The sequence below is a fragment of the Camelus ferus genome, chromosome 24 (assembly GCF_009834535.1).
Source record: "Camelus ferus isolate YT-003-E chromosome 24, BCGSAC_Cfer_1.0, whole genome shotgun sequence".
Classification (NCBI taxonomy): domain Eukaryota; kingdom Metazoa; phylum Chordata; class Mammalia; order Artiodactyla; family Camelidae; genus Camelus; species Camelus ferus.
Genome location: NC_045719.1, coordinates 2,743,487 through 2,763,819, shown reverse-complemented (window position 1 = coordinate 2,763,819; position 20,333 = coordinate 2,743,487). Strand labels below are relative to the sequence as shown.

The 20,333-nt window shown below is 51.1% G+C and overlaps 1 long non-coding RNA gene across 1 annotated transcript in view; it reads left to right on the top strand.

Annotated features, from left to right (window-relative positions):
• LOC116659486 overlaps positions 1–20,333 on the top strand; it is a 50,120-nt gene that overhangs the window by 9,532 nt on the left and 20,255 nt on the right. The window contains exons 2-3 of the long non-coding RNA XR_004314848.1: positions 4,404–4,529; positions 4,636–4,775. This is a non-coding gene — a long non-coding RNA (uncharacterized LOC116659486). The remainder of the gene's footprint in view (positions 1–4,403; positions 4,530–4,635; positions 4,776–20,333) is intronic.

Here is a 20,333-nt window from a genome sequence, read left to right as displayed (position 1 = left end):
CCCGAGGCTCCCGCGTCCCTCCTCCACTCGGTTTCCCAGGCCGCCCCGCTTCCCAGAGTCCCGAGGTGGGAGCACGGCCGAGTCCGCTGGGGCTGGGCGCTTCCTCTCCGACTAACGGTCACTTACAACCCGGACGTCCTCCTCCTCCTGGAGCGGGTGGAAGCTGTGTTCCCTCGCCCCTCCCTGGTGTCCTGCAGCGGTTTTGGGAGGAGGGGGGGGTCCAGATGTGTGGAGCTGCTGTGACTTCGACTACCCAGAATTTTTGATATCTTCTTGATTGACATCAAAGGAAAAATTGCACCTGAGGTCTTGAAGATTAAAAAATGAGATGCCTTGTGATGATTTTCAACTCTTTGGAGGTTCCCAGAGTGTCTTGCATTTCAACGTTAACTCAGTGCCATGTGATAAAATCTTCCAGAACGTGATATCCTTGGAGGTGAAAACAATGAGGCATGTCCCTGCTGGTGTCGCCATCAGGAACCTCTGCAGCGCCCTTGCCTGACTCTGCAGCCCTGTGAGTCTTCACACCACGGTTCAACGGACGGAGGGAGGCCGCCCAAGGCGCTGAGCCATGGGGAGGGGACAAGTCCCTCAGAAGACCTCCCCTCCCAGCACGCAGCCCCTCAGTCTCTGCTGGTGACAGCCACTCTGATGTCTGGCTGCAGTGTTTCTGCTCACATTGGCACCAAATTGCAATCCACCGTATCCTGGTGTTTGTCTCAATCAAAGAGAAGGAAAAAGATGAGTCTCTGACCAAACGCAGTTACACAGCATGTGACATCTCTGCCGCTTTTTCTCTTCGCCCTAAGCCATCCTTCCCGCCAGAGATACACGCACAGACACACGAACACAGACAGACACAAAGCCTGCCCTATGTCCGCGGTCCAGCCAGGTCTCCCGTGAGCCCCCTTCAAGCGCAGTGGGGACCTGGGATCCAACAGTCCTTAATCAGAGGAGGGGCAGGCAGCTGTGGGCGTCTGCTCCACCCCGCGTGGCCCTGCTCCCAGCTCAGGGGGCTGCACGGAGGCCTTGCCTCTGGGAGCTTCCATCAGCCGAGCCTACCTCGAGGGACCGGGTCTCTGCCTTCATCAGAGAACCTTGGTCCTCAGGACGTGGTGGTGTGTTGTGGAGGGAGCGCAAAGGAGAGGGTCAGGCTCTGTGAACATCTCATTTCTGGTGCAGAGGGCAGGGGGCTCAGAGGGAGCAGCGGCCTCGCCCCCCGCTCTGTGGTCCTCTCTTTGTGGTCCTGGCCCCACGCCGCCTCCTTTCCCACCTCCTATGAGCAGCTGCACAGGGCAGCCTTCCCAACAGGAGAGGGAAAAATGAAAATCACAATATGGAATTCTGCGGTTTTTCTGCAGTATTTCCACAGCTCCAAAGATTTCTTTTGTGCAAAAAAAAAAAAAAAAAAGTCTTTCATCTGCCAAGATTTTTACTTATCACATATGAAAGGAAACCGTCTTCCACACATTTTTGAAATGCTTTAAAAATGGGTATCAAAGAGTCCGAGGCCCATTAATCTAAATTGCTTTAACACTTAGAGAAGAATAAAAGGCACTTTCTAAAATCTGCAAATGAGTGTAACCTACAAAATTACAGATTAAATGCTGGGGGGTGGGGGTATTAAAAACCCTGAGGTTGTCAGCTTGGAACAAGTATCTTTAAAGGGAAAGAGAAATATTACTTCAATATTTTTAAATCATGTTTTGAAATAGATGAGAAAATGAAAGCTATGTTCATAGACACGATGGAAGGAGATGGGGAAAAAATTCTAGTTCGGCTAAAACTGATCGCTGTTACATTTCATTCAATAAAGTTTACCCAGGAGGGATCAGATGAGCTCCATGGATAGGCAATTTTTACCACCTTTGCAGAAACCCTTATACATGGATCTAAACTATTAAGTCACTTCTCCCCCCTGGAAAAAGGTATGAAATTCTCCAGATTTAGACCTGAATCCTCAACTGACACAGTTGGTAGAGAAGGGGTCATCCTGCCTTTTCTTTTCTGTCTCTGCGTTTAAATTTATTGTCCAGTATCTAATAGTAGAAGTAGAATGGACGGTCTGTAACATCTGATAGTTTTGATTCTTCAGTCCCAGCCAGGTGGGGAAAGCTGTCATCCTGCTACAACACCTTAAATTTACATCCTGTGTGTCTCTAAGGAACTAGTAGAGTTTTACCAGGCAATTTTTACATCTAATTTATCCCATCACCATTCCTGACAGGTGGGTTCTGTGGAGCCGGGGTTGGCAGGGCCCCCCCCCCCCCCACTGAGCAGTAATGAAGGGTCGTGGATGACGAAGACCAGGCTGTATTGCACACCTACTGTGCGCCAGCCTCTGTCCTTTGCATTCTGTCTCTCATTTAATCCTTGTGCCATTACTGTGTGGTTGACATTCGGGACAGATGCTCACAATTCTCCAGCCTCCCCAAAAATGCACAGTCTAGTTCCCTGCCCCTGGGGTCCAGCTGACCGTGGTCTTTGGTGACTGGAAAGTGAGCAAATGGGACATCGCAGGGACTTCAGAAGGCATGTGCCCTGAAGCTTCTTGAAACATTATCACCACGTGAACGAGCCCAGGTCAGCTTTAGACACCTGTAGCCCAGTCACCGTGTCACGGCCGACAGCTGGACACGAATGAGGCCACCGTGGACTCGCCAGTAGGCAGCCAGCCGGCCAGCTGACCTCACCCCCACATACAAGCCCAGCTGAGACTGGCCAAGGGAAGTCTAAACCAGAAGAACCACCCAGCAGAGCGTGAGCCAAAATAAATGCTTTCCACCCGTGACGCTGGCAACAGTAAACAGCCAACCCAGCAAGACTAACCCCATTTTACAAAACAGAAAGCTGGGCTCAGAGAGGCCTGGTCATTTGCCCAAGGTCTTGAGTCAGGACTGTCTGATTACAAAGCACGTGTAGGATCCCTGGCATGGGAAGAAAATTTGGGGAAATTCCATGTGTTAAGCTTGAAAATGAAAATACTGCACCATTCTGGCTGGCCTCAAAGATTTTGAAAATAGTTGAAAAGAAGACAAAGTCGACCCATATTTGGAGTTGATGTCAGTAGGGCCAAGGAATAGAACTTTCAAGAAAGCAAAATTTATGTCAGAGAAATAACGTGAAGACATCCAGAGTGATTTACAATAGAACAGTCGGCCACAGAGGGCATTACATCAGCGGCTAAGTGACACCCCCAGGTCAGTGACTCCCTCTTTGGGAATGTGTCCTGGGGGTGAAAACAGCACCCTTCCCTGCTCCAGGGTCCATGTCCCGAGGGACGTGATGCGTCAGACCTTCTCTTAGAGTCTAACAATTCAAAGCAAGGACTGGGGGTGAAATGTGGCCCAGATGGAGATTCACATCGTCTCTAATGTGGTCAGTTGCCTTCGGGCTCACCTTTCAGAATGGGGCTAGTCGTCAGCCCGACCTTTTGACCACGATTTTCTGCATTTCATGAAAGGCCACCCCAACACCTCTGTGCAGAACTACACCTTCCAGTGATGCTGGCTTCTGTGACTTAGTGATCTACAAATCTTTAACATGTTGCTACGTTCCAATGTGTGTTATACTCATCATCACTCTTTGCTGAGAGAATTACACAGTGATTCAAAAGAATTATCATTGTCAAGCATAAACCTGATACCATGTAAAATGTAAATCAGACACACCTCCCTGGACTGTTTTGAGAATTTTGAAAAAAAAAAAAGTGACGTAACTACAAGGAAAACTCCTTTTGGTAAAAAATAATGATCACTCAGAACATTGTTTCAGGGTCCCATCGAGGTGTGACTCAGCCACTGAAGGGGCTCGACGTTCTCTTTTAATTAGTTTATTTAAATGTTTTTAATTGGATTGAAGGTTGCTTCCTATAAAGAAAGAAATTCACATGCAGCAACCAGAACAAGCAACCAAGTCTCTGTACCTGTTTCCCATAAGAGTTTCTTTGCTTAGTTGTGTGTTTTTTAGACTCTGTCCATCAGTGGAAACGGCTCTGGGCATCTTCTGTGGACTCAGGTTTACATTTCACGTTTGAGTGAGCCAGTGATGTCTGGTGTTAGGGAAGTTTGTACAGAGATCCCTGCCCCCCTCCCCCGCTGCCACCACCCCCGATAGTCCTCTGATATGACCATCAGCATAAAAGCCTGATGTCATCTGGGAGAGGCTGGAGCAGAGCATTCACTCCACGTGGCTCAGAGCGGGGGAGTAAAATTACAGAACAAAGACACATCCCTAACAATATTCTGTATCGTTTTTAGCTACTGGGGCAGTAAAATAGATATCTCCCCTGTTAGACCCTTGCCAGGGTCTTAGAAGCACACCTGTCACACTTAGGGACACTTCAGCAGGGTCTGGGTCATTGGCTGTCACCTCTGTTTATTTCTCATGATCTCTGCCGCCAGGAAAGAGCTTCTACTGCGTCCCTCTCCAAGGTGATGGCCGTTTCGACCCGATGGCCCACGGCTGCTCCATTTTTCCAGTGGTTACTGCAGGACAGTGATAACAAATTTTCGTGTTCTGAGATACAGGTAAGTCATTCCTGCTTATACACAAGGTGACTTGAATTTGATGCTAACTAAAGCAGCCTGTTTGTGGCCTATCAAACATACATTGTACATCTGCTTTAATTATTAGAGAAAAGAGCACGCTGACCGGAAGTAAAAGTCCATGTTAAAAATACAGATTAAATGCCGCCCTTCCCGGGACGCCAGTGCTGGTCCTCCTTTGATGATGAGACTCCCTCCCCGGGTGCCGAGGCCACGCTCGCTCACCGTGTACGTGCTGGTCTTTTTTTTTTTTTTTTTTTTTTTTTTTTTTTTTGAGACCTTGAAGGAATGTATCCCTGACTTCATAATAAGTCTTTGTTCTGACAAAATACAAAACTACTGGAAACCCTGCTTCTCCGGAGCAACGCTTCAGTCATCTGAGAAGTGGGCTCCCAGGCCAGTCCTCAGTTTGGCTCAAATAAAACTCCTTCCTCCTCTTATTGATTGATTGATGGTTATATGTGTCGACAGGAGGTAAGAGCCCTTCTTCAGCTGTCCTCCGTGAGCCTGCGCCCCGAAGCCTCCTCCTGGTCCCTCCTTGTGGCGACTCCTGGGCCACCCGAGAGACCTGCCCACGTCTCGCGATGACAGCGCCTGCTTTCTCGCGAGATGTGGGCAGGTTCAGTTCCAACGGCCACAGGAGGCGCCTGAGAGGAGGCAAGGCAGGCAGGCGTTCGGAGACGGCGTCCCTCAGAAGGTCCGGCTTTAGGAGGAGAGGAGTAAAAGGTAATAGCCGTGTGTCGCGGGACGTTCGGACGAGTGTCTCTTTCACTAACCCTCATTCCGGAAGGAGGTGCGGGCGGGTCTGTGGTCCTGCAGCGCCTGGCTCGGCCCCCTGCGAGGGCGCGAGGTGGTGCCCTGTGAGGTTAGGGCGGGGGATTCCCGTAGGGAGACGGGCGCTACCGTCCGTTCTCAAGTCCAGTAAGGAGCTTTCGGGGAGAACCCCGAGGGGGCGGAACCCTCCGCGCCGCCTTGAGTGGTGCAGGTTGACATCCGGTTGGCAGGTGAATGGGGGCTGAAATCCAGCACACGTCTTCTGATTTGCCGCGGGCACCATTGACGTTGTCCTGAAGGTCAGCTCCTCGGGGCCAAGCCGGCGGGGAAGCAGTCGGTGTGCTCTGGGGGGCGGGGAGACCCCGGAGAAGAAGGCTGCATGTGGCCGGCCACTGGCCACCCAGGGCGAGGGTAGAAAGTAAAGCTGCCCTGGCGTGGAGGGCTGCACCCAGCCTATCTATGCAGCGAGGGGCTCGTGCACCCCCGCAGGGAGCGGGAAAGGTCAGGGACAGACGATCTCATCCCGTCAGCGAATATTCCACCAACAGCAGCATTCAAAGCTGGTGAGGGCGCGGCGAGAGGGCCACCCTGAGGTACGAGAGTTTCAGTTGTTGAAAACCTTCTGAAAAGCAAATGGCAGCAGATAACCAAAGCCTCCCAGATACTTAAACCATGTAACTCAGCAATTACTGTAATTACACTTTCTAGGACTCCGTCCAAAGGAAATAAATGAATATACTGCTTTTATGCGTGAATGGAAAAAAATTTAAGTGACCCAAATGTCTAACATAAGTACGAAAAAGTTATTAATCTTTGTTACTTCAGTTGAGTATGGGCATTAAAATTGTTTTCAAGGCACTTTTAAGGCCTAAAACAATATTAAGTGAAGAAAAAAATGAATTCTAACAATGCATAGAAAAAAAGATCAGAAGAAAATACACTAAAATGTAAATAATGGTTCTCTCTGGGTGATGAGACTCTAGAGGACTTGTTTATTTATTCTTTTCACTTTATTTTTCCCACAATACATGTATTATTCTTCTAATTAAATAAAGGAAAAAACCAAGTGAAAGTCCTGGAGGCCTGGAGGTCTGTCTGGTGGCCTGGAGGCCTAGAGGTCTGCTGGCCTGCTGGTCTGGTGGCTTGGTGGCCTGGTGGCCTGCTGGCCTGATTTGCTGGGTGCCAGGGCTGACGGGACTGTGCTTGGTGAGACATGTAGCCAAGCATGCAGGTGACCCTCTTGGACCAAGTTTTACCTGGCAGGGAGGCTCAGTCTGAGCAGTGTGCATGCTGGCAGAAGGCCATCTCGGCTGCCTTCGGGGTCAAGGCTGCAGACAGGCCAAGATACACTGGCCTGCAGCCACCCCTCAGGTTTAAGGGAGTCCCCAGCTTAAACCCAGGGTTGTCAGTGCTATTCTGAAGCAGTTCTCAAGAGCAGACCAGTCACCAGGGCATCTTGTTAAAGTGCAGCCTCACTCGGAGCATCTGGGGTAGAACTTGAGCATCTGCACTTCTAGGAAGCTTCCAGGTGACAGAGATGCTGCCCCCCCCCCCGGACCCCTTCCGAGTGGCGCTGCTCAGACTCCAGCGCACATGCTGTGAGACACAGGCTGTGGGACACGGAGCGCTGGGCCACACCTCTCGGCCTGGGCCGGGCTCAGGAATCTGCATTTCTGACAGGCCCCCCAGGTGCCGCTGCCTCTGTGGCCCACACCGCAGCCCTCACTCCTCTGGCACCGCCAGTTCCACCTGGGAGCCTGCCAGAACTGCACGTGAGGGCTTGGGGTCTGATGTAGAGACTCCCAGAGAGCTGCAGGACCAGCCGGGGTGCTGCCCCTCCCACCCTCACTCCCCAGGGGAGCAAGGCACCCTTCCCTCAGGACCAGTGGAGCCCCTTCCTGATCTCGCTACATGGTCACACCGTGATGACCTGCCCACACAGATAGCTTCTGCCCTCAGCTGCTGACCATGTCCCTCGGGAGAACAACCTCTCAGTCCCATGGAGTTCTTACATCAGTTCCTTAAATCCGAATCCTCGCCTAGACCGATGGGGGCGACCCATGGCAAACGTTTTCTGGGTAGGGGAATGGGACATGGTTGCAACAAGGAATTCTGGGAGCACCTAGAAACGCAGCCCATCAATTGCTTAAGATTCTTGGTGGCAGGACTTCAGGACTGGGAGTGAGGGAGGGGGTCCTTGTGTTCTAGGTAACCTCGAAGCAGTGCTATGCTGAAGAATTGTGTCATTTCATTGGAGTGACTCCCTTTGAAAAATAGCCTGTCCCTCTATTTTTTTCATATACCCCAACTTTAGGGGTAAGTCCCCTTTCACAAGAAGGTAGACTAGTGGGAAAGAAAGAAAAAATACCCTGTTTCTAGGATACATTTATTTGCTAAGGTATTTTCCTTAGCTCTGGGCAGAATGAAATACACAGTCTAGTTGTTTCTGTTGCTTGAATTTAAATGCAGTGTATGCTGTCATCTTTCCTGCTAGTTGAAGACTTTGTTTTTGGTGGGTTTTTTCATCTGACAGCGGGGTAGGGGGGAGGCTCTTCACCAGTGGCTATTTGAAGTTTAGTGATTGCTCAGAAAGGGGTTGGGGGAGAAAGAAAGAAACACATCCAGTGTTATTTTTGAGCAGTGAATATTTTTCACTCTGCTAAGAAATTACTGCAATTTGACACATGAAATCTAAGGCACAGATAAGTGTGATCTAGAAAAATTGTCTTTTGTGGGCTTGATGATAACCAAAAAAAAATTAATCATGTCAGTGCTCCAGGCATTTCGCCATGGTTTGGTGGGAATTCAGTCTGTGCAGCAGAACCATACAGCACTTTCTCTGCATTGTTGTAACAGAAAAAATTAATGCTAACTGCTGGAAATGATGAGGGTTTGCCCATTGGACAAGGCAAATCAAGGCTGTCACCTCTGGAAAGAACATCACTTCTAATGACGTGAACTTTAAGGTGAACTGCACATTCTGACATCCTCCAAGTTCTGCCTCGTTATGAAAGATACAGAATTACCCAATTCGTGTTCTTTTTCCAGTGTTGCTTTTAGAAAGAATCCACTTGTCCCCTCTGTTATGTTGAACTCGTTTGAATAACCATGTATATTTTTTAAAATTCTCATTGACCAATAGAAATACTAAATACAAATCTCTGAATGTGACTTTAGCCTTTGAAAACTCTTCCATGCAAATTACTCATTTCAGGGTCACCATGTAAGCTGTCATTCTCCAAAGGTGATGAGATAGCGGGTTTTGATCCTCATCCATGCACCTGAGCAGAAGTGCACGGTGGGGCCCAGGCTCTGGGGATGTCTCTGTGCCTCGTGGATGTGAAGGCACGGACACAGGGGCCTCTTTAGATTTTGAGACTTTCACGGAGGAGTGCATGAGTGTGTGTGAGTGTGGCGGGGAGGGTGGCTTTTATCTAGCTTTGCCAGGTAGGATCAGTTCTTGAGAAGTAAGTTCCCGATAGTGTCTGCAGAACCTGGCTTAGTGGGAACGGAAGCAGTCAGCAGGGAATTTCCAATGACAGGTGCCTGCTCCTTGAACAGTGGTCCCAAATCCTCCCAATGGCCCTCAAGCAGACTTCTCACAAACTGCTCTTTTCTTGGCTGTATCATCATCTCCATTCCCCTTTTGGAGATAATGTCTGAGCAAGTCTCAAGCCTTTGGACTCCCTCTGGAACAAACTTACAGGTGTCCCCATCAAGCGGAGAAACTGACCTGAGGACGCTGCAGGTCACTGTGGGCAAAGCTCCAGGCAGGGGCCACGTGTACCACTGATCTTGCCTGATGGAGTTGTTGGGTGTGTTTTGTGAGACAGAAGGAGAAGAAAGATAGCCCATTCATCTTTTGTAACCTGAGAAAAATATGAAAAATAAATAAAGCAAAGAGTTTTCATGAATTTCGTATCTCTGTTACAATCAGTTAAGAAAAGGACAGTCAGGGGAGGGAGAAATCAAGAGAGAAAAGGAGCAAACGGGAGGCAGAGACGCAGAGGCAGAACTGAGAAATGGGGATGTCAGGATTTCCTGGTTAAAAAAAAAAACCCCAGAAACTAGTTTCATTCAGGCTGAAAGTTTAGAGTCTTCTCTTTCCATCACTGAAACCGACACAGGATTCTCACCAGGCGTCAGGCCCCATGTGTCACCTGTCTCCTGGTCAGACCTTTCCTACCTTTGTGCAGAATAACTTCACGTAACAGTTGCAGCTCCAGTAAGCTCTCTCAGACCCCAGTAATCCAGCAAGGATCTGTTCCAGTGGCAAACTGTTTGGTGCCAGAACACAGAAGCTGCTACACTTTGAACAAATCATGAAGAGGATGTCTTTACTGACCACGTGTTGATAAACAGTGCTTGGACGTTGACACGGCACTGCTAAAGAGATGTAAATAGAACCGTCTGGGTAAAGGGAAGATTGGGGTCTGTTTAGCTGTATGGTTCTGGGGTGCCAGGAAGGCCAGAGGCTCCCCGAGCATTCCCCCCAGTCCTGCCTGTCCAACAACCCACAGCGGCCAGCCAGTCTGCACTTCCACATTCAGAATAGAGCCCTGACTCTCTCTTTTCCATGACTCCCTCCCCTGTGAGGTCCAGAATGTCCTCACTGGGAGATGCATTCCTTTAGCTTAAAACTTGGACTCCTTTTCACGTAAAAGTGATATAATGTTATATGTTAATTATACCTCCATTTAAAAAATGAATAAAAGTTTATATTTATTGAGTGCTGCCCAAAAAAAGACTTCTTTAAAACTGCAGCCAACTGGGGTCAGAGTCCCATTGTCCTCCATGGACAGAAAGCTCTGAGCTGGGAGCACAGAGTTCGTGAAGGAGCTGGGAGCACGGAGGTATTCTGGGGCTCCCAGGGAGCAGGTAGACACACACAGTTCCCCTGCTTTCCCGTCTCTGTCATGACTCCACCCCTTGGCCCAGCTTTCCCAGGGAGCAGGGACAGAGGGACAGTGTTTCTGAGCAGGACCACAAGCAGTGGAAACTGGCTGGCCTCCTCGGTCAGCCCCTGGGGCTCTGTCCCAGACCTTAGGACCTACCCCTTGTCAGAGAACAAGGAACCTGCAGAGATCCAAAGGGCTGATCAGTACAGTGGCTCTGAGGCTGGGCCATGACGGGTGGAGAGGGTAAGAGGGGGCAGTGAACGGCCTCCGGAGCCCTGAGGACGACCTGGGAGGAGGAATAGCAGGGGAGGTGGCCCTGGAGGCTTCCAGGAGGTGACCAGAGCAGCGGGGCTGGGATGGAGGGTGTAGAGGGACACGTGCGCTTCTGCTGCTCCTCCTGCCTGCTGGCTGCTCCAGCATGTCACCCTCTCGGTGTCCCTACCCCACAATCTGTAAAATGGGGATCATGATCCAGCCACTTAGCCAGCTTGCCCAGCTGCTGATGGTCACGCAGAGCTTGAAAATCGCTCAGGGCAGTGTTTGAAAAGTCCAAAGCAGGATGCGTCTCCGTTGGCAGCAGCTCAAGGAGGAGAGCCAGCTTTGAAGCCGAAGTGAGGTGCTTCCTGTTGGACAGTGGGACGTTCGGGTCACATTGCGGAAGATAAGAGGGTTGGAGTGGACAGCGTCAGGCAGACGGCAGAGCCAGGGTCCCGGCGAGGAGCCTCTGTTTCTCCGCCTGCATTTCCGGATTCACATTCTAATGCCCTTGTGCTGACGGTGGCCCACAGGGTCAGAGTAATCAAAGAGGAAAGCATGTCTCTTTCGATTGCAGTTACAGCCATTATTTTTGCTATTGAAATTAATCACTCACGATTGACAGCCTTCACTATTTTTACATCACTTTGAGGAACCCAGACAACAAATCTCCAGGCCTTCCCAGGGTAGGCAGCCGCTGGCTGGGAGGCAGGAATGTTCTCACAACAGAGTGGAAGAAGTTAGGGAGGTTGTGTGGTTACTAAATTTTTAACATGTAATTTCTATGTAAAGCAGCATGTGATTGATGTTCCCATATTTGCTTGGCCAAGAGCTTAGGCACTTTGCAATAGACCTGTATCCCAGACGTCAGTCACCCACATCAGCACCACGTGGGGCCACACCAGTGGTCCTGCTAATACAGCAGGACCATCTGCTTATCGGGGGTGTGGGAACTGTGGGGCCAAAGGAGCATGGCTTTGGGCATCAGAATGACATGCGCTCCAGTCCTCGGTCAGCCGCTGTCTGGGCTGCATGGAAGAGGGGACATTTGTGTCCGCTTTGTGGCAAGGAGTCCAAGGGGTAGAGAGGTGGGCAGTCAACTCAGCCCCATTAGCCAGGGGCTTTCCCAGTGGTAGCGGTGACAGTCCCTTGTCCAGGCGGCAGTCTCAGGTCACCAAAGCGGGGAGGGGATTCCAGGAGGAGCGGTGGAGGAATGTGCAGCCTGTGTTCATCTGGAGCCTTCCTGCAAGGAAGCCGGCCATGGGAGGTGGTGCTAGAGGTGGCAGGCAGATAGGGACAGCCGGCGCTCTGGTCAGGGGACAGTGGTGAATGCAGAAAAGGGAGGGCAGGGCGGTACAGGTGCTGGCACCTTCCTCCAGCCAGGTGTGGAGGGCACACAGGGAGGCTGGTCCAGGTGAGCACCTTAAAGGTGGGTTTGGTTCCCCAGCTTCCTTTCAGGTAACAAAACGAGTGAACCACTGAAAATCAGATGAATAGTCAGATCAGTAACAAACTTCGAAGCAGTGTCTCCCGGTCCACCCACAGACGCCCAGACACCACGGGCATTTCAGCCTTCGTCTTAGACCCAGTTGGTTAACTTTACAGATAAAACGATTTCTTGGCTCTCAAAGCCTATTTGACTTTAAAGCCCCTGCTAGGATCAGAGCGGAGCGAAATGCATTTCCTGCTTTTTCCCGGCACGCATTCTGTTTTGCTGTGAAGCCAAGAGAAGAGCTTCCTGGAGGTTGTTGAAGCGCGAACGCTGACACCTGGAAGGATCCGTCCGCTTCCCCTGCCAAGCAGCACAGCAAGAACCCAAACCTCTGGGCTGGATGAACCCCTCTTCCCATCCTGGCATCAGCCTTGATGTAAAACTCTGCGGTTCACAGAGCAGCATTGTCCCTAGTCTCCAAAATCACAATTGCAGGCAGTTCTGCCCTGATTGCCGTAGCCTAAATGAGATGACCACGCTCTTCGCGGGACAGGGAGAAACTAATGAGATGGAGCGGCTTCTCGGAGGCAGGCCTGCTGGCCCACTGCCTAACACGCCGAGCGGGGCCTCCGGGAGCTGCCTCCTGGGCTGCCGACGAGCCTCGTCACGGTGGAAGCTGCGGATGTGCTGTGGACAGCGGTGGGATGGCAGCGGGCTGTGACACAGAGCAGCGGGGGGCGGCCGACCGGTCCCTCCCAGCGCAGAGCAGTCAGCACCCCGCTGGAGTAGCCCCTTCTCCGTAACAGGGCAGTTAATCTGTTGGTGGATGGGGGTGGTGACAGTCACCTGCCGGGGCGGCAGCGGGCGCCAGAAGCAAAACCCCTGGCCCGGAAGCCGGTGTCAGGGAGCGGTTATGATTTATTCTCAGGAACGATGCGCCTCCCAGCCGCTGGTCACGTTGTCATTAACATGATTAAGGGGAGTCCAGGCGGTGGGAGCCCATCACCGACCTTGTTCTTTTCAGCCCGAAGGGGAGGGAGTCAAACCGACTGGAATGGAGACACTGATGGTTTGTTTCTCTGGGAGATCCAAACACAGACAAAAGGGAAGATGAGACAAGAGCTTAGACACCCCCAGGGTTCTCCCAAAACCATCAGAAGCTTCCAGAAGCAGATGGCCACCTGGCCGTCCCAAACACCCAGCCTGCTTCCCTGACTGAGGGGACAGGAGACCCAGCTTGGTAGCAGGTCACAACCATGATAAACTGTTGAAATTGCTGTGTTTTCCTTCATCCTGGATTTCACATGACCTCTTATCTAGTCTGGTTCTCTGCTGGAGTCGGGGTGGGCTGACGTCATTACATTGAACAAACATGAGAAAGGAGGTGCTCTGCTCTGAATCTTGCCTAAGGAAGAGCCCCCAAAACCACTTTCTCCTTTCTATTTGCCAAATTCCCACAAGACTCAACATGGGACTCAATGTGGCAAACCAAACACCTGTCCTCGCGTTCTGGTGGTACCCAGGAATGTTGATGGAATGAATGAGTAAATAGATGAATAGTGATTAATAGTGACTGCCTCTCTGGACTGACCCACAAACCTAGACAGTAAACTCATCATTGACAAATGTTAATGATGGCAAAGCCCCATGTGTCCCAGTGTCCCCCATGGGACATGCCTCATGGAAGCCAAGTCCCAGGTAGGGCGGTCGGCTCCAGTCAACCACACCAGCTGACCCGGGCTGTCATTCCAGCTTCCCACCAAACTCCCCTGCGCCTCCTGTTCCTTGCGTCCATGTGGCAGTGCTTACATCCTTCTGTGCTCACTCCCACTTGCCGTCTTCCTTTCCTCATCCACAAGGATGGCGCCGGTGACCTCAGAAGACTGAAATAAGCATCATGTCCTCCCGATGAACCCACAAAGGCTAAGAAGTCAGAAACAGTGTGTTACTCTTCCATTGAGGGTTGGTGATTGACAAGAGGACCGACAGAGTTTAAGCCTGGGCCTCATCCCAGAATCCCTCGGGGTGGTCACTGGCCGTGGTGAGCCATCTGGCTTCTTAAGTCCTGTCTCTAGGTGCGATGAGACAAGCCATCCTCGTGGGATGCTGTGGTCTGGCGTCGTGCACAAGGTGGTAGGACTTGGCTATGTCTCAAGGTAGTTGTCCTGTCCAGCAAAGGGGCGTGAGTCCAGGACAGCAGTAATTTCCATCCCACCCACCTCGACTCTCAGTCAAGGTATCTCGAAAGATAGTCTAGCAAATCTAATAGAAAAAAATTTTTAACTTTGTTTTTGTTGGACTGAGAGTGGTTTTTTCCCTATTTTTTTAAACTGATGTATGGTTGATTTACAATGTTGTGTTAGTTTCTGGTGTACAGCTTAGTGATTCAGTTATACATATATATATTCCTTGTCATACTCTTTTTCATTAGAGGCTGTTACAAGCTTTTGAATCTAGTTCTCTGTGCTCTACAGGAGGACCTTGTTTAACTATTTTATATATAGTAGTTTGTATCTGCTAATCCCGAACTCCTAATTTATCCCTCCTCCCTTTTCCCCTTTGGTAAACATAAGTTTATTTTCTATGTCTGTGAGTCTATTTCTGGTTTATATATAAGTTCGTGTCATTTTCTTTAGATTCCACGTATAAGTGATATCAGATGATTTGTCTTTATCTGACTTACTTCACTTCGTGTGATAATCTCTAGGTCCATCCATGTTGCTGCAAATGGCTTTATTTCATTCTTTTTATATCTGAGTAGTATTTCACTGTATAAATATACCACAGCTTCTTTATCCAGTCACCTGTCGATGGACATTTAGGATGTGTCTTGGCTGTTGTAAATAGTGTTGCTATGAACACTGGGGTGCACATATCTTTTTAAATTAGAGTTTTCTCTGAATATATGCCCAGGAGCAGGATTGCTGGATCCTATGGTAACTCTATTTGTAGTTTTTAAAAACTCTCAATACTGTTCTCCACAGTGGGTGTGCTAAATTACACGGACTGGGAGTGTTTCTAATCTGAGAAGATAATTCACAAAGTGATCATTATATGAAATGAAATAACTGCCACAGACCTTTGCTCTATTTTATAACAGAGCCGTATGTCATGACGTTTATCATTTGCCTCAATGTTTGACTCAGTTTCCATTCATTTTTATCATGGTTCATTATATTTTAGAGTTCTCCTGCCATCTTTGATAACCAGTGGGAAAAAGGCTTTAACTGTTTCAAAACTTCAGTGAGATGCGTGTTTGAGGCTGTAGGTCTGGCTTGTGGTAGGATCCCTACGATGCTCCGTCCTTACCTAACACCTTCCAAAAGGAGGCTGAGAAAAGTCTTTCAAACCATAGCTTAGTTCTTGTGGCGTCTCTATAAAAGCAGTCCTATAAGCCCTGATTTGTAAATGAGGAACTAGGAGCCAAAAGAGGTAAATAATAAGCCATGTCCTTTTACAGACTTGTGTCCAAACTTCTGATGTCAAAAACCCCAGAGTGCAGACCATGCCATTTACACATGCACACGTGTGCACACACAGGTGCGCAAAGGCATGCACACATGTGCCCCAGGACAGCCTGGGGAAAAGAAACGGGAGTTATTCTTGGTTAAACCAAGATATGTTATCCACCCGTTTCCCCAGAGTTCACCTTACACTGCCCTCTCACTGCCCCTTCCTTTCCCTCCCCCTCCCGGCTCCATGGAGCCAAGTCCCCCTCCTCTGCACAGCCTGATAAATAGAGCCCAGATTACACCCCATCAGTAACAGTGCCTACTGAGTGCCGGCCACCAGTCAAGCGCCTGGCGAGCTCTAACTCATTGAAAACCATCAGCCCATTTTATGGATACAGACCTGAAGACCGAGGTCGCCCCACTGTTGAGTTGCAGAGCCTGGTCATTTGTGAGACCAAACACTGGAGCACCTGCCTGGTCCTCCGCTCTGCTCTGGGCACCGGGATGCAGAGGCGTGAGGAGCTCCGGGGACCCAGGGCCTCTGTGGGCTGGGAGGCAGAGAGGAGATGCTGGCCAGCATTGGGGGCACCCACCCCAGCCAGGATGGGCCCGGGGGTCCTTCACGAGGACACGCTGGCTGGCCAAGCCCTCAGGCTGTGTGGGAGCACCAGGCCTCCGGGTGAACCGCAGCAGGCTGTCCCCAGCACATGGGCTTCAGTGGAGGCGACAGGAGTAGAGGCCGCACAGCCGGTCAGATGGGGCTGCGAGGTGCCTCGGGCCCTCCCACACTTCCTCTCTCACTAAGGCTGATGGGCGGCTGGTCAGTTTTGGGCTGGGTCGCAGTGCCTCTGGGACACACAGTCGTGGTGGTCAACAGCAGCTCGTGGTCCTGGTGCCCGGGAGCGCCCTCTGGTGGTGAGAGATTGGGGCTGCACTTGGGGGAGAGTGGGAGGAGGAGGGGACAGATGCCCCCCTAGGGGCGCCGGCACCCAAGGGGCAACACGAGGAAAAAGAGGCTTCCCAAGGGCAAGCAGGTCTCAAAAGGAAGATCCGAAAAGGAAGTGATGGAGTTGACGGGTTCAAGCAAGCGCCTTTGGCCAACAGTGTCAAGTGCTGCAGGCTCAGTGAGAAGAGGACCGAAAAATGAGCGCCGGCTTCTGCCTCAAGGAGACCAGTGGCGGCCTTCAGCTGGAGGGCTGGAGCTGCAGGCGGGATGCGGGTGGAAGAGGCGGGAGGTGAGGAACCGGCGAGAACAAGTGTAGACAGACCGTGTACCAGCCTGGAGGGGCGGCCTGGTGCGCAGGTGGGCTTGGGGCTTTGCTAAGAGAGGAAAGATGTACGTACGTATATATAACACCTTGTGTGTGTGTGTGTGTGTGTGTGTGTGTGTGTGTACACACAAGGTGTTATATATAAAGTATCTTCTATAAATACATAAATATAAATACATTTGTGTAAGTTTTAGTTTTTTTATATCTTTATAAATGTATATCAATACCATAAGGAAGGAGCCTACAGAGACAGGGATGACTGCTAGCACTTTGTCCCTGAGGAAGTGCGAGGGTGCAGGACCCAGGCACAGATGGAAAAGTTAACCTTGGAAAGCTCTGGGAAATGTGGCTTCTGATGGGGTTGGGGAAGCTGATTAATCCCACCCCATGTTCCTTCCTTCCCTACTGGTAACCAACTGGGAAGAAGGAACCAGATACTCAGCCCCTGACTCATTCTGCTGAGAGCGCTCAGGTTCCTCGCGGGGCAGGGCTTTCCTCTGTCTCCACCCAACCCCAGCCCGGCATTCGCTCCAACTCCAGCACTGAAAGAGGCCTCACAGCTTACTGTGCGGAGAAGGCAGCTTCCCGCGTGTGGCCAAGGAGACGTCTGGCTTCCCCGGGACGGCCACTCCAGGAGGCTAGAGAGAAGCAGGCCCTGTGTCCATTCCTTCCCCCTAACTCTCTCGCTGTGGGAGGGGGTGAGGAGGTGCAGAGAGAACAGAGACGCTCCTCCCAGTGTCTGAATTTGTCCAGAAGGATAAGATTTCATTTAATAGATCTGGGCAGGAGGAGATAAAAAGGGAGATAATAAAAATGTGGAAGCAACTGTTTATGCCGTTGGTGATGGGACCACCTTCTGCGAATGGGCCACGACCACCATAACCCGACTGTGGCGGGACTGTCGGTGAGCTCCTCGGACTCCTGGCACCGCGCCATCGTCTCTAATCCTTAGACCATCCTCTGCTGGGCAGCGATCACTGCCCGTGACAGAAAGTACCACTGAGGCTCAGAGGATCGGGAGGCCTTGAGCAGAGGTCTTGAGGAGCCTGGAGAAGGAAGTTCTGTTGCAGGAACTGGGAGAGAGCCAACGAGGGACCCATCACAGGACAGCTGAGCAGAGCTGAGCACCCAGCGGAGACTGGTAACTGCGCTGGTGATGGTCCGAATCCGCGGTTTGCTGTGTGGGCAGCAGCCCTCGCTTAGAAGTGGAAACAGCAGAAAGTCAGACTGATCTAGGACTGTGATTCTGCTCAGCATGGCAGGGGCTGATGAAACAGACGTGGGTCAAGAGAGCAGGAAACCTCCATCCCGCCTCCACTTCAGAACCGCCTGGGGAGCTTTCAAAGCTTAGGAATGCCTGTCTCCAGAGATCCTGGTTTAATTAGCCTAGGATGGAGCCCTGGCCGTAGCTGGCTTCTAAAGCTCCCCAGGTGACTCCAAGATGCAGTCAGCGCTGGGGACCCTCAGAGCCACGCTTCTCCAGTGCAGTCCACGTCAGCACATCGGCATCACCTACCTGTTTCTCAGAAATGCAGAGTCACGGGCTCCATCCCAGACGTTTGGGGTGGGGCCCTGCCAGCTGTGTGTTAGCACATCCTCTGCGAGACTCTGCTGTGCCCTGAAGCTTGAGAGCCATTGGCTTAATGGATCTGAGCAGAACAGTGGAGTTTAGGATCTCATGCACTGGGGTCACCCGGGTATTAGGTCCAGGATGACGACGTGGAATGGAGCCTCAGGGCACCGGGATGCCGGAGGGCGGCTCTGTCCCTGTGGGACTTTCTGTAGGCACAGAGTTCGGAGCCTCAGTGCACCAGGGGTGTAGGGAGGAGAGAAAGAAGACTGCTGTGAGCAGAGGGCTTTGAATGAGGAGGTGATTCCTCAGAAACAGCTTGGGGGGGGGCATACAGCTCAGTGGCAGAGTGCACGCCGAGCATGCACGAGGTCCTAGGTTCAGTCCCCAGCACCTCCATTAAAAAAAAAAAAGGGCTTCTTAAAAAAAACAGAGAAATGGAACTCAGGAACATCTTGGGGAATGGGCAGACTCTGACCCTGGCTCCGGGCCCTGTGGTCCCGGGGCCAGGTGACAGGTGCTTCTCTGGGGGGTGCTCCTCTGGGGGGGCCAGTGTCTGTGGGCAGCAGGTGGAGGTTTAGGGTGCTGGGACCGCACGGCAAGCCGAAGCCTCGGAGGTGGGAGCAGAGAGCCCTGCAGGGAGGGTCACATCCCGGCTCAGCTGATCTGCTGTGCAGCCCGTGAGAGTTACTTACCCCCTCTGAGCCCCAGGCAGTTCACCTGTAAAATGAGGGTGATGACAGCAGGGCCAGGGGCGTGGGGCGTGGGGCTTGTGGGGGTTGCTGGTCTCCAGGATCAAGTTCCTTCTAAGGCAGTGCAGATGGAGGCTGGGTGTTGCCAGAGCTTCCAGCACATCATGGTCTGCCCCGCGCAAGGCCGTAAGCCCACGTGTCAGAATCACTTGATGTGATTCTAATGTGCTGCCAGGCTGCGTCTCCGTCAGGCAGCTCTGAGGATCTCCTGGAAGGCAGAGCCAGGGCAGGGTGTGGGGAGGGTGTGCTGGGTCCTTTCAGGACTTCTCAGGTCACCCCGCTTGGCGAGACAACCACCCAGGTCCTCAGTGGGGAAGCCCCTGCGTCTGTGCTTCGCGCTGTGTGGCTCCTGGACCCAGTGAAGCTGGTTGGACCTCACTGTCACGGCCGGGGCGGGAGGAAGGCGTCTCTGCTGAGAACAGCCCACACTACGCGTGACTGCCTAGGCCACCACTGCGCCGCGCTGGGGCAGCTGAGGAGAACACCGTTGTCCTGAAAGCGGAGGGCTGCCCAAGCCCCCCTGCACTGCCTTTGCCCTGGAGACCTCGAATAAGTGCTTTCCAGTCAAATCAGGCTGTGAGGAACCAGGTCCTTCTTGCCTGTTAAGGCAGAAACCAACCCATTTTGAAAGCCGCAGTGAGAAATGTCTCCTCGGGGATTTATGGGACAAACATCTTTCATCTTAAGCAGAGCTTATTTTTTCCATTTAAACAAAGTTTGTAAGAAAAAAAAAGTGGAGCGCTGTGCCGGGAACAGCTGTGGACAAAATACCTGTTTCCAAGTGGGCTTTTACACAGCACTGGTATCCTGTTTGTTAACACAATAAGTCACCTCGTAACAAATGAGGAAACCATTAAAGAGAAAGAAAAAAGCACTGCTTCCCCTAGACCTGGACCAGGACGGAGACGCTGACCATCTCAGCTGGAGGGCCTGTGACCGGAGTGGCGGGAAGCCTAGGAAAGCCTCTGCTGCAGCCACAGAGCCATCTCGTGGTTCTGTGAGGTATTAGTGCCAGGAGCGCACTGCGCCCACCCTTCCCGGTGAGCCAGCGCTGCCAGCCTCGTGAGGGCCTGTGAGGACAAAGAGTCTGGAAAGGAATGTATGTTATGTACACTGTGTATATAATACATAGTATCTGCGTGTTGTACATACATTGTGTGTGTGTGTGTATAATATGTTATATATTATATATAGTATATATATGTATTGTATATATGTATATATAAAAAGCTGAAGCACTATGCTGTACCCCAGAAATTAACACAGCATTGTAAATTGACTATACTTCAATTTAAAAAACAGTCAAACCAAAGCCAAAAACAAACAAAAAAATGCAGCTAGGGACAAATCCCTGTTTGTAATCCGTGAAATCCATCCTTCCG